The sequence below is a fragment of the Ascaphus truei genome, chromosome 3, assembly GCF_040206685.1.
Source record: "Ascaphus truei isolate aAscTru1 chromosome 3, aAscTru1.hap1, whole genome shotgun sequence".
Lineage (NCBI taxonomy): Eukaryota > Metazoa > Chordata > Amphibia > Anura > Ascaphidae > Ascaphus > Ascaphus truei.
In genome coordinates, this window is record NC_134485.1 from 352783318 (window position 1) to 352796204 (window position 12887).

General features: G+C 44.9%; 1 protein-coding gene across 3 annotated transcripts in view; it reads right to left on the bottom strand.

Moving 5' to 3' along the window:
• The window catches only part of CAB39L (calcium binding protein 39 like), an 85930-nt gene that overhangs the window by 49767 nt on the left and 23276 nt on the right, over positions 1–12887 (bottom strand). The window lies entirely within an intron of this gene.

A 12887-nucleotide genomic window follows, 5' to 3' on the forward strand; every position in this document is an offset into this window, starting at 1 on the left:
ACACACACACACACACACACACACACACACACACACACACTTCCAAGCTTGGCGCTTATGAAGTTTTAAAAAAATAAGTGTGTTTGAAGCGCGCTCAATAGGCTCCTCCATGCACCCCCCCCCCCCGCGCTAGCAAAATTCGCAGGATACTCGTGCTCATGTTTGAAGAGTTGGTGACGTCACCACTCAAGCATGAGCACAGTCAGCGCCAGCGGGGCCACAGCCTAAAACATAATACTGCATACAACTTTACCACAGTGTGAAATGCAATAATCGCAGAATATTGCTGTGGTCAGGTCTACCCACCGAAGTTGAGAAGGAAAAATTAATATTACGGCTGTTAGAACGCAGAAAGCGATACTGTGGCTGACAGACAAGCAAGGATCTTATAGGTACGCAATTGAAAATTTATGTTCAGAATACGATGAATTTCAACAAATATTTATAGTATAATCCCTCCATTTATGAAAGCTAGGATTTCTGCACCCACACAAAGTACTGTATTTTATCCTGATTGCCATTTTTTTGTGCATATTACCTACATTAAGAGATCTTCCTGCTCTTTCCAAAGCAGTTTTTATTTTATTTTAAAATCGAATGCTCGGTACAGGAGATAAGCGTTTGAAATATTAAGTGGTAATAATAATAATAATAAGACAAGCAGCACATGCTCAGGGGGAAGACACCAACATTCTAAGGCCTCGTCCAGGGTTGCTGCTTGCTGGCGGAGGCGCGCTTCCGCTTGGCACTGAGCCCCTACAGCCGCAATTAGAGCGGCTTTAGTAGGGACTCGCCTACGCTTCCGCAAGCGCGTAAAAGCGTAGGTTTTAGCAGATTTTTAAATTTCAGCACGCGCCGGAGCGCAGGGCCGATCACGTGAGCGGTTCGCCCAATGAGGACGTCACTGGCCCGCCCCCTGATGGCGCGCTGTCTAAGGCCAGGGAAAGCACCCGCTTTCCCCGAGCCTCAGCGCGCCTCAGCACGCCAGCGGGGAGCTTGGCCGAGGCCTTAGAGTTACATTTATATAGATAGCCGGGAGGAGTGTCGTTTTAAAATTAATGCAGAGACTAAATAGACTCATCACTTTCTGACATGTATGAATTATCTCATCTATACCCAAAGCTGCATGGGAAGACAGACCGACATGTCAACAAATATAAAAGGACAATAGAGCATTAAAGTATCAGCCGTGAACAGAGATAGCACTCCAATCGCCAATTTAAGACAGGTGGAATGAATACGATTTATTGGGTGTTTTAATGTGACGGATGGGCTCACATGGGCCATCTTTCAAGATCAGAAAGACTCCCTGTCATCATTGTAATGAATAAGTATATATGTATTGCGGCACTTGTTTCCCATTTCCCTACTGTGTTTCATGGGCCTGCATCTGGTGGCCTATGCTGGAGATAGGGCAAGATGCCCAAACATGACCATCCCAATGTTTCCGGGACGACGTGTGCCCCGCTAATCTCATCACTGGGCCTGCGTCATGTGCTGAGGCCCAGTAATCAGACACCTGCCGTGAGAGACTATGGTTTCCGGATGGCAGCTATAGTTTTCCCCCCAGACTGATCAGCGTCTCAAATTGTGTGTGCTCAGCCGACATGACAGCAAGCCATTAAATAATCACATTATAAAGACACTATTTCACCCTTATAGATATATATTACCAATGTCCAATATTACAGGCTGAACGATGTCGGAGAGGGAAAAAAATGTCACAGAACCGGTTTCATTAAACTTTAGTTTTTTTGATCGAGTGTCAGCTTTTCCCCCTGATTCAGACGAGGGCCTAGCACAACTGAAAGAAGCCTTTCCATTAAAGAAAATATAAATAAGCCATACAGGTATGCATATGCAATAACTAATCAGAAACATATGTAGCAGGGTCCCCCCTGGTCCCCCTTACCCACGCTGCTGTGGAGGCTCCCGGTGGCGTCGGAGGCAGGGCGCCACCATTTGGTTGTGTCGCGGAGGTTCGCACATGCGCAGTAGCAACCCGGCGGCCATTTTGGTAAAGGAGAAGTGGCAGCAGAGGCGCTCCGTAGCGCAGGGATGGCCTACAGTCGCGCATGCGCAGTTAGGGCGATGCGGCGGCCATTACAATATTGCGCAGGCTCAGCGGAGAGTAGCGTCGGCCACAACAGATCGCGCACGCGGCCCCAATAGGAAAGAGGGCCATGGAGGACTACAGCCCCCAGAATGCTTAGAAGCAAAAAAGAGGCAGACAGGCCACCTGACACCAGGGAGCCACTAGGGCTTACATCTTTCCCTGAGAGGAAAGATACATTGTTGTGTGCTGCAGTGAGGAAGTCAGTGAGACTTAGGAGACAGAGGGGGAAGGAAGGGGGGCAGAGAGCTGCGAGCTCCTGCCCTAGGCCATAAGTACCCCGGGCTAGAGTTGAGGCCCTGACTCACCACTAGTGAGGGTGGGTGGTCATAGGGACAGGCCCTTAGGTAAGGACCCTGTGCCTTCAGCTGTGAGATAGGCAAGGACAGAGTTACAGTACCTGCTGTAGTTCTTTAGTGCAGGGAGAGAGAGACTCTGTGCAGTTCCTTAGTGCAGGGATCAGTGATAGTGTTTGCTGCATGTTCCTGTATGCTGTGTTGCTGTAAGCTGTGTTGCTGATCCAGAGACTTTCCTTACGGTGGGACGTCCAGCTGGACCCCATCCCACACTGAGGCACAGATCAGCGCTGGACCAAGCAGCGCCGTTAGATCCTTTGCGAAGAAACCCAGGTGTAGAGACACCTGGGCAGGTATTTACAGCCTTCCACACGTGCACCAACTTTACCTTGCTCCTCACATGTGACAGGCCTGTTCACACACTTGGGTGGGTTTGGACTCTCTGGACACGGGGGTTGGGAAGGGGGTGTAAAGGTATAGCCCAGTTAGGGGCTAAGAAGGTTATAGCCCAGTTAGGGGCAAGGTTATAGCTGCCAGCTAGTGGCAGAGGGTGTCCTATATACTGTTGTGTATTGCTGATGTATGTGTTATGTTATATTCTGCTTATAGTAAAGACCGTTGCTATTTTACATCTAGTGTATATGTTCATTTGAATGTGTCCTGCGAGGAACAACTCCCGCTCTGCTGGGAGCCATCGCAGGTGGAGGCGCTGTACCATATAGTATTGTTCCAGAGGATACACCCCAGGCTCTCACTGGCAGAGGCTCAGGCCTCCTGTGAGCCTAACAGGTAAAGCACCACACCGGTAATACATATAGATTCTCCTCACATGCACCCTATCTGCGATTGGGGGAGGGGAATATGGGTTACACATACATTGCATGGAGACCTGTATATTTCTTAGTATTTATGTGTTGCTTGGAGAAGTTTGGGGCATTCATTTATAAAGTCAATATAGACTGTTGAATATGATTAATATATACATGTTAAATGCTTTTCAATACGGCTTCTCCAATGACTGGTATGTAGAGAACTGTGGTCAGAGTAAATGATTGATGATGCCACCACACCCATATAAGTGTACAGTATTTAACCTGGATTTCACCGAAGTGACTACTAATCAAACACAATTAGGGAAGCCCCACATAGCAAGGCAAACATTATTTTTCTAAACCACTTTTCCGTGTTGCCGTCAATCGCTCTTATAGTAACAGTTTTACTTAGTTTCATTCTGTTAAAAATGTATGTTTTCGTTTCCTCAACCGGTATGACTAATGATGACTTCATAGTTACTATGCAAACAATGAACAAAAAAAAAGACAAAAGACTTGCTTTGAGGAAGGACAAACAGTCCTATCGCCAATTGTAAAAACTTTCCTAAGCAGCGATTGCCAACAAGGAGTTTCGGGAACCCCATGGGGATTGTGAGGTGTGCCCAACAAGTTTGCACAAACATATAATGGCGGATTTCAGGCAGTATAGTGGGTTCCTGAGTCCATGTGGGGGCTATAAAGGAACCGTTTCGGGCCTTACCAAGTGTAAAGTGGAGGATATGCTGGTCAATTACTGCAGAAGCTGCCAAAGTCGCTCTCCACAATGCTTTGCATTCACAGCGGGGTATGACTTTGGAAGCTGCAGCACCAATTGACAACTATACCACCCATGCTGTCTGCACACACGGAGGTTCAGTTTGGGACCTTATTAAGCGTGTGTTCCTCCCACACGAGCTAAGGACACTGTACTGCCTGGCATCTGTCAAACCGTATTGTTAGCAATAAGATTTATTATTAGGTGTTTGCGGAACAAATATTTTCTAGCAGGCGCAATAATTTTGACTGAACCACCTGAGCTGAACCAGGAATATCCTTAAATCCTGACCTGTTGGCAGCAGTTCTTGAGGATTGGAGATAGCCGCGTCTATGGAGGGGTCCTACGAAGTACAATAACGGTGCTGCCGGTTTCCCCAATGGTCAGTAAATTAGCCCTTAAATCTCCCAGGCAAAAATACTTGCACCGTGACGACAATATGACAAGGACATTGCAGCTTTCTATTGGCCGCTAGAGCCAAGGGGCGGACAGCCAATAGAAAGCCGCCACATCTCCAGAAAAGGACATCATGTCTTTCCGTTAGTGACCCCGGGCCACATTTGTAATTTTTTGCTAGAACCTGGCAAACTTTAAAAGTTGTTTTACAGGAAAAGATAAAGTGTTTCCCTGGTGCTGCACTCCAGGATAACACCCCCTATCCCCCTCCCAATATAATTTTTTTTTTAAATCTATTTTTATTAAACATATACACAGGGGACAAACAGTCCTGGATAATATCAGGAAACGAAAATGAAAAACTATTCACAATGAAAAATATTTTCAGTTCTACCATGCGAAGAATAAAAATGTTTTGAGTGCGATTGCTGCCCTAGGCTGCGCTTATAGTGCCGGTGACGGCGACGCCGCCCGAAAACAAATGCATTGTCGCCACCGCGTGCGCTTATAGAAAGCGCGACGGCGACAAAGCGACGCGATTTTTTGCAGCCAGGAATATTTGATTTTTCAGGGGCTATCGCCTCGTGACAGCCCCTGAACCAATCAATGGCCTGGTCGCCCGCGCCGCAAAGCGAAATACAACTTTCGCTAGCAGCGATGGGTGACGTCACGCGTCACGTTCGCGGTCACTATACGCACGGCCTTAAATAGCAAGGATTCAGAGATACAATACAGGTTATAAATAGTATTACTGCTTTAGCAGAAGAAAAAGGAAATTTGTCCCAAAAATTCAGCATGTTCTACCTTCATCAGCCTCATATGATCTCATCACAGAATAGTAATTCATCGACTACCCCTTGATACCAAAGACGGTAAAAAAAAAATATATATATGTTTCTTTTGCGTGTTGGGATGACATTATTATTTTTTATACTGTACATAATTACAAGAATTCCCTTTGTAAACTGAGCAGCAAACTCTGTATTTTTAATTTCAGATTTTTTTGAAATTCTTTATTGGGATTACAGGAGTTAGAATTTGGCTTTAGTTGTTAAACATACAAATGATTTCACTATATAAGAATTTGGTTTCAAATTGAAGTATTGTGCTCCAACCCACTTACTGGTTGTTTGTTCAATGACTGCACAATAAAATTCTGCCAAACAATAGTGCCTCAGTTACAGGAGTCAGAAGAAGGAGCAGCACTGCTGATGTTCAGCCCTACTTTCCACGCATGGAAATAGCCAGGGTTTATATTAAAGCACAACCCAGAGAGGTTCGTTTGGGTTTTTTAGGTCATTAAAGTGTACATCCGATCTTTTTGGTTTGCTTTACCCCATATAGGCCACAGAGTCATTTCGCAGGACTCATTCCTACTGTATATGTCACCGAAACCTGATCAGCTGTTATGTGAACATGGAAGATGTGGGTAACCATAAATGTGAATCACGCACCAACATTAAAAACACGTGTTCTGTATCGTGCCGTTACACGTATGCTTTTGATCGTGCACAAAAAGATAACATTTAGAGTTTTTCCTAGAAATATGCCAATTGCATGACAATTTGAAGATGGGCGTTGGGGTTAGAGCAGAAATTCAGGATATGGGGTTGATACATCTGCTGCTTTCCAGTCTGTTACTCACAATCCAGCTAACCAAACGTGCCAGTTTACAGATGTATAAATCCTCCCTCCTAATTACAGACCAGTGACTTGATACAAATTTAGAGTGAGCTGTTTTGCTATGGATAACACAAGCCAAATATTTCAGAATGGTGCTACTGAAAGCATACACAAGTAGTATCATAATTATCTGATCAATGAATAAAAAAAGTTATAAAACACAGGTAGTACACATGGGAGTCAATACAAAGGAAATTGCCAAAAGGCTGATGACTCCCAAAACCAAGTTTTTTTCCCCCTTGACTTCATCTTAAATAATATATTCATTTACAAAAACAATTTGCGAAACAGAGGTTGGGTTGATCTGATAAATATGAAGGTGCAGTCAAATTATAGTTATTCCAATCATTTGTTACTTACAGACAAGGGCACAGTTGTAGGTGTTAGGAGGCAGACTTGCAGCCCAAAACTAGTCATGTACCAACTTTGTAACTGAGCCACATGAAATAAAGCAACATTCATGAACAAAAGGGGATGTAATAAACAAATCTTGCCCAATGTTTCCGGGACGATGTGTGCCCCGTTAATCTCATCACTGGGCCTGTGTCATGTGCTGAGGCCCAGTAATCAGCCACCGGCCGTGAGAGACTATGGTTTCCGGATGGCAGCTATAGTTTTCCCCCAGACTGATCAGCGTCTCAAATTGTGTGTGCTCAGCCGACATGACAGCAAGCCATTAAATAATCACATTATAAAGAAAAAGAAAGCAACATTCATTAACAAAAGGGGGTGTAATAAACAAATCTATATTAAAAAAAAACATACACATGGAAATGAAGCAAGTTATATACGTCAACTGATGGAAATAATCAAGGATGCAGCGGTCAGCACACAGTCTTATGACGTGCTGAGGACGTGAAGGAAGGAGAAGACAATGTCTCCCTTTGTAGTCTGTATAATCAAGACACAGTTTCCCTCTTATTAATAACTGACTAAAGTACCTGGCTTCGCCCGGGTTGCAGTAATCAAAATTAGTAATAATACAATTGTGTGTAGGTGTATAGTAATTACCCTATTGTACTTGTGTAATACAGCCCTGATACGCTGAGCTGTTGAGCTGGGTCCTGGCTGCTGCCACTGCTGCTATGTTTGCTTCCGGTCTTGCAACTTGTTGCTCTGGGGGTTCAACTACTGGATGTGGCCTTCGCTGGTCTGTCTTCTGCCAATCAATAATGGCGCCATCTTACTGACAGCAACAGCAACAACAACAGGTGCATACCCTTAGGTTCCCCTTATAATGGATGAAAAGTTTCAGGTCTGTAGGGTGCAAGGACTTGGAGATACTATGGCTCTGAATGACAGACACATTTATAAGATTAAGACGCTGTCCAAAGAGAACGCATTAGTTTTATTTTTCAAAGGGCTGCCCTCTAGAGTTTGTCACTAAGGCCACGCTTATAGTCCCGGCTACGGCACGTCGCAACAAGTTGATTTAATCCATCGCGTGCGCCTATAGTTGGCGCGACCGCGGGCAAAATCACTGAAGTCAATGGAAATTGATTTTTTCGGCGACCGCCACGTGACGTTAGCGGCACAGCCAATGAGGGCGAACCGCTCATGGCAACGCCCCCTGGTCGCTATCTGCCATCTCCTACACTATAAGCTGAAATCGCTATTACAATGGCGACGGATGACGTCACGCCACCGGGACTATAAGCGCGGCTTAAGAAATATTTTTATTTGCTATTACGTGAGAACATTCACGTCTCAGACAGGTCTGCCACCCTGCTTTTCACCATTATCTCTTAGTATACAGTGCTTTCCCTGCAGCCAGGGATTCTGGGAAATGACATGCAAATGAGCACACACTGTCACCTTTTGCTTCTCACGCATTTAAAACAAACATGGACCCCATAAGCTTATGCCCGCCGCATTACACAGCTTTTCAGCACAGCCTGGGTTAAAGAAGAGCATAGCCAGTAAAACTACCCACAGACAGCCGTTTCGACCTTTTGGGTGTCAGTGTGAGAGGCTGGTTATACTGGCTTTGAAATGTAAAACTGCAATTGGTTTCGAGCGCACATTAGATTAGTTCATGGATCAAAATAAAGTGTCTGAAATTTTTTAATAACTCATAAAATTAATGGTGTTTAAATTAAAAAAACAGGTGCACAGACCTACGATCCGCTTAGTATGCATGCAAAACTTGGAGCTATGGCTCTGACAGACACACAGGCTCTTTTATTATTATTATAGCTAGGATTTTATATTTGAGAATTTTATTGTTGGTTGCAAATATATGTAGCCCTGGTTGGGTTTGGGCTATCAGTCTTCCCTCCTGGCAGTAATCCCTGGTAAGGGCAGGTCGCCAGGAGTAATCATGGGTTTTCCCCACCCCTCTGCAGCTCAGTGAGTCACAGAGAAGGTAGTGTAATCAGGCCTGGTGTCTAATCAGGGGGCAAGGGGCTGGTTCCTGCTAGATCTGTACTTAAGGAGTTGCACTTCCTGAATTTAGATGTCTGCCTCTACATTGAGAGAGGCAAGGTCTACCCTTGAACAGTGTGCAGGGCTCTGCACACTGTGTGCCCTCCCTTAGGGGAGCGGTGGGAGACTGTTCCCATTACTCTACCAGAGAGTAAGGGAAGAGCTAGGACTGCTCCTGGTGCCCGCTGGCTGGGAGTGTAGGTCCAGGGACATCCTGAGGGTGTAAGCCCTAAAAGCTGCTGGTTGACTGCTGTGCTGTGTGCATAGAGAATAAAGAGATACTGTTTAATATACTTCTTGCCTGAAACTGAAATCTATTAGGAAGAAGGAAAAAGAGACTCTCAAGCAGGGATTTCTCCCCTTATCGTGGCGACTGCAAGAGATGGAGGCGCTGTCACCGTAAGTACGAGTCAAGTTATACCCCAGAAACCTGTCCTGTTGCTATCCCCTAACATCATGCGGGTGACTCAGGGCTACTGTTTATCAGCAGTAGGTATGCACCACACTACTCCGGGTAACCAGCATAGTGTTCTCCATAATAGACCCTATCTGTGATTGGGGGGGGGGGGGGGGTTGGAGGGGGGGCAAACAGGGTTACATATATTTTCCAGAGTATTGAATATGATAACCATATCCAATTATTATAGATATTATGATCATGCCTTATAGACAAGGGAATAGAAGATGAACCAACTATTGATATATATGATCAATTTCTCTATAGGTATATTCAACTATAGGTTGAATCTGCATGAACATTGAATATGAACCAAGAGGCTCAGTTACAATCCCCTACAATTCTCTGTCTATACTTTAATACAAAAGCATAAATTTGGTCACCTATATGGTAGTGACTAGTTGGAAATGTGTCCATAAGTGTGTGCGTGTCCATCCAAAAATAGAGAAAAGAACCTAAGCAGAGCACTCTGGTATACCAGAAATACAAAATAAATGATACATTCTCTACAAATTACATAAAAACAATATCCACCCCTCAAATCAGAAAACATATCCAGAGACACAAGTCTAATAGGGCCATGCATATAAATATGATGCAACACACAAACTAGAAACAAAATGGAAAGAACTTGCACTGGTCATATTCCTGAGATAAAAAAGGTGCAAGATCCCGTATTCATATCACTGGATGCACACAACTGAAAAATACCATTTTGGATCTGCACTCAAAAATAAAATCAAACCAGACGTATTCCTTTTGGAATAAATCAAGTTTCTTCCTCCGTGTATCAAAAATCAGCAGCTATACAAAAATACTCACATGCACACAAGGAAAGGTACATCAGCAGCAATACAAAAATACTCACATGCACACAAGGAAAGGTAAATCAGCAGCAATACAAAAATACTCACATGCACACAAGGGAAGGTAAATCAGCAGCAATACAAAAATACTCACATGCACACAAGGGAAGGTAAATCAGCAGCAATACAAAAATACTCACATGCACACAAGGAAAGGTAAATCAGCAGCAATACAAAAATACTCACATGCACACAAGGGAAGGTAAATCAGCAGCAATACAAAAATACTCACTTGCACACAAGGGAAGGTAAATCAGCAGCAATACAAAAATACTCACATGCACACAAGGGAAGGTAAAATCAGCAGACATGCGGTTAAATGTCCAAATTGAAGAAATGTTTCAATGCCCCCTCCTCAAGAGTCTATTTTGGGAGATTTGTATTTTTAACCCTTGACCACCATCACAGGCAGTATATGTAGCCTTAGGCACGTTCTATAGTGCCGGGTGCGGATTTTTAGTTGGCTGACGTGTGTGTGTGTGTGTGTGTGTGTGTGTGTGTGTGTGTGTGTGTGTGTGTGTGTGTGTGTGTGTGTGTGTGTGTGTCTCAATGATTGCAGAAGTTAAAACATTTATTAAAGTTTTTTTTCATAAAAAAAAATATATATATCTTATCTAGCACTTCCTTTCACTCACACAACCCATGTACACACATATACACATATACATTACCTGCAGCTCCCGGCACTATATACAGGAAAAGCATGCGGCACGTGCACGCGCGTTCGCATAAGAACGCACGGCCGCATCCTGTATATAACAGCCCTTATGTTAGTGGTCTATGGTACCTATAACACTTTAGTTTCCTTTGAGCGGTATCTCTTTGTTGTCTGCGTGTTCAGACACACATATCTCAAACCAAGACTTAAACTTGCTCTAGCCAAACCTTTGCTAAGAAAGTGCAGCGCCAGGAACCCATTTAGGAATAACTTATCACATTAAGTTTAAAAACCCTGTGACGTGCTAAAAAATGACAAGGACATTTGTCTCATACAAGATTCCCTAATATTGCTCCAGGTTTTGTACGGCCTTTGAACCGCACATCCAGAATAGTGATGCTATAAAATGCTATGGAATTTTGATATTGATAAAAAAAAAAACCCACCTCATTGCATCAACTTGTACACATTAGGCTGAGTCCATGGTGACTCAGCCCATGCAGAGGCGCGCTGAGGGAAAGCGGGTGCTTTCCCTGGCCTTGGTTAGCGCACCGTCCGGGGGCGGGCCAGTGACGTCACGGAGCTGGTTCGCCCCCATTGGGCGAACCGCTCACGTGACCGGCCCTGCGCTCCCATGAGCGCGAAATCTAAAATTTGGATAAGACCTACGCCTCCGCACGCTTGCGGAAGCGTAGGCGAGCCCCTACTAAAGCCGCTCTCATTGTGGCTGCAGGGGCTCACTTGTAAGTGAGTGCGCGCCTCAGCACAGGTCAGCGCATAGGCGCTGACCATGCCTGAGGCCTTATGCTGACAAGAAAACCTCCATACACCCGATTTATGTTTATTTATCTTAGATGTGTGTGCAAATAATTGTGTCAGCTAAATTTACTGATCTATCCATTTAGTGGTTATCAGTTTGTTCTTTTTGCTATCATTTGTTTTAATTGGGCCCTTTTGAATTTTGTCTTCAAATGGTCAAAATGTTATTAATATGAATTATGGTATACACTAGAGATTGTTACATGTACGGTGCCTTATTTTTAAGCCTCCTGGCATTACAGGATACTTTGAGAACTTAAAAAGTCTACTGGCATTGCAATACACCAGTGACGTCATCCAGATAATATTTTTGGCAGCATTTATGGCGATACAAATGACTGCAGGGCTGGGCAACTCCATTCCTCAAGGGCCACCAACAGTTCAGGTTTTCAGGATGTCCCTGCTTCAGACGACAGAGAAGCCCAATGCTGCATCCAATATGACAAAAATACACAGTAAAATACTTATATATTCTCTTGAAAAAGGGTAATTTAGTTTAACCCTTTAGCCAAAGCGTTGTAAGCTTGCGAGCCACGGCAAGGCAGACCCCGTTCACAAGTCCTAACACTACCAGTGTATTGAGAATATTACTGTGTATTTTTGTCATATTGGATGTAGCATTGGGCTTCTCTGTCATCTGTTGTATACATATGCCACGCTCAATAGCACTCCTTTTTGACACTTATATACATATATATTTTGTTCCCTAAAAGAGCTTGCTGGGGTTTTGTGTGTTTTGTCTCTGCTTCAGAACAGGTGGCTCAATCAGTGGCTCAGTCTCTGATTGAACCACTTGTGCTGAAGCAAGGATAGCTTGAAAATCTGACCTGTTGGTAGCCATTGAGGACTGGAGTTGGGCACCCCAGAAAAATTGTATAAAATGTTATTCAGATACATTTTTCATCTTGCCACTGGAAGTCCCTCTGCTCATAACAAATTCACCTGTATTGTAACAGGAGCTTAAAATGGTGTATAGGTCAGCTGCGGTTAGCAAGACAATTAGTAACTATGAGTTTAGTGTTCTCAATTGGCTCACAGGCTGGAAGCCACCCATTGCTGATCATGGTTTTGGGCACTAGATGTAGGGCCATTGTATGCTTAGGTGTGGGACCCGCTACGCCAGGCGGCGCGGATGGCCGCGTGAGCTTTCCCCACCAGCAGGGGAATCCTTCTGAGCCGGTCCCAGTCCCCCCTCGCTGCTGGCTCACTACGCGCTGTGACGCGTCAGCCGCCAGGGGATGCAAGAAAATTGTGATCCCGAGCGGTGCCGCGTCACGTGGTGCGCTGATGAGCCTATCAGCGGCGGGGGCGGGAGCTGTCAGACAGCTTCCTACACAAGGTAGGGGGTGGTGTGTGTGTGTGTGTGTGTGTGTGTGTGTGTGTGTGTGTGTGTGTGTGTAGGGCATTTGTAGGGGAAGGGGGAGGGAAGCGAGAGCTGCTTACCTTCCAGCAGCCCGCAGCAGCTCCATCCTGCAGCCCGGGAGACCGAGCCCGTGGAGGGATGGGGGGGGGGGGGGAGTAGCAGCGGGTCCCTCTGCTCAAACTACGCCCCCCCCTCCCTCCCACTCCGGCTCCCGGCTCCCTACAG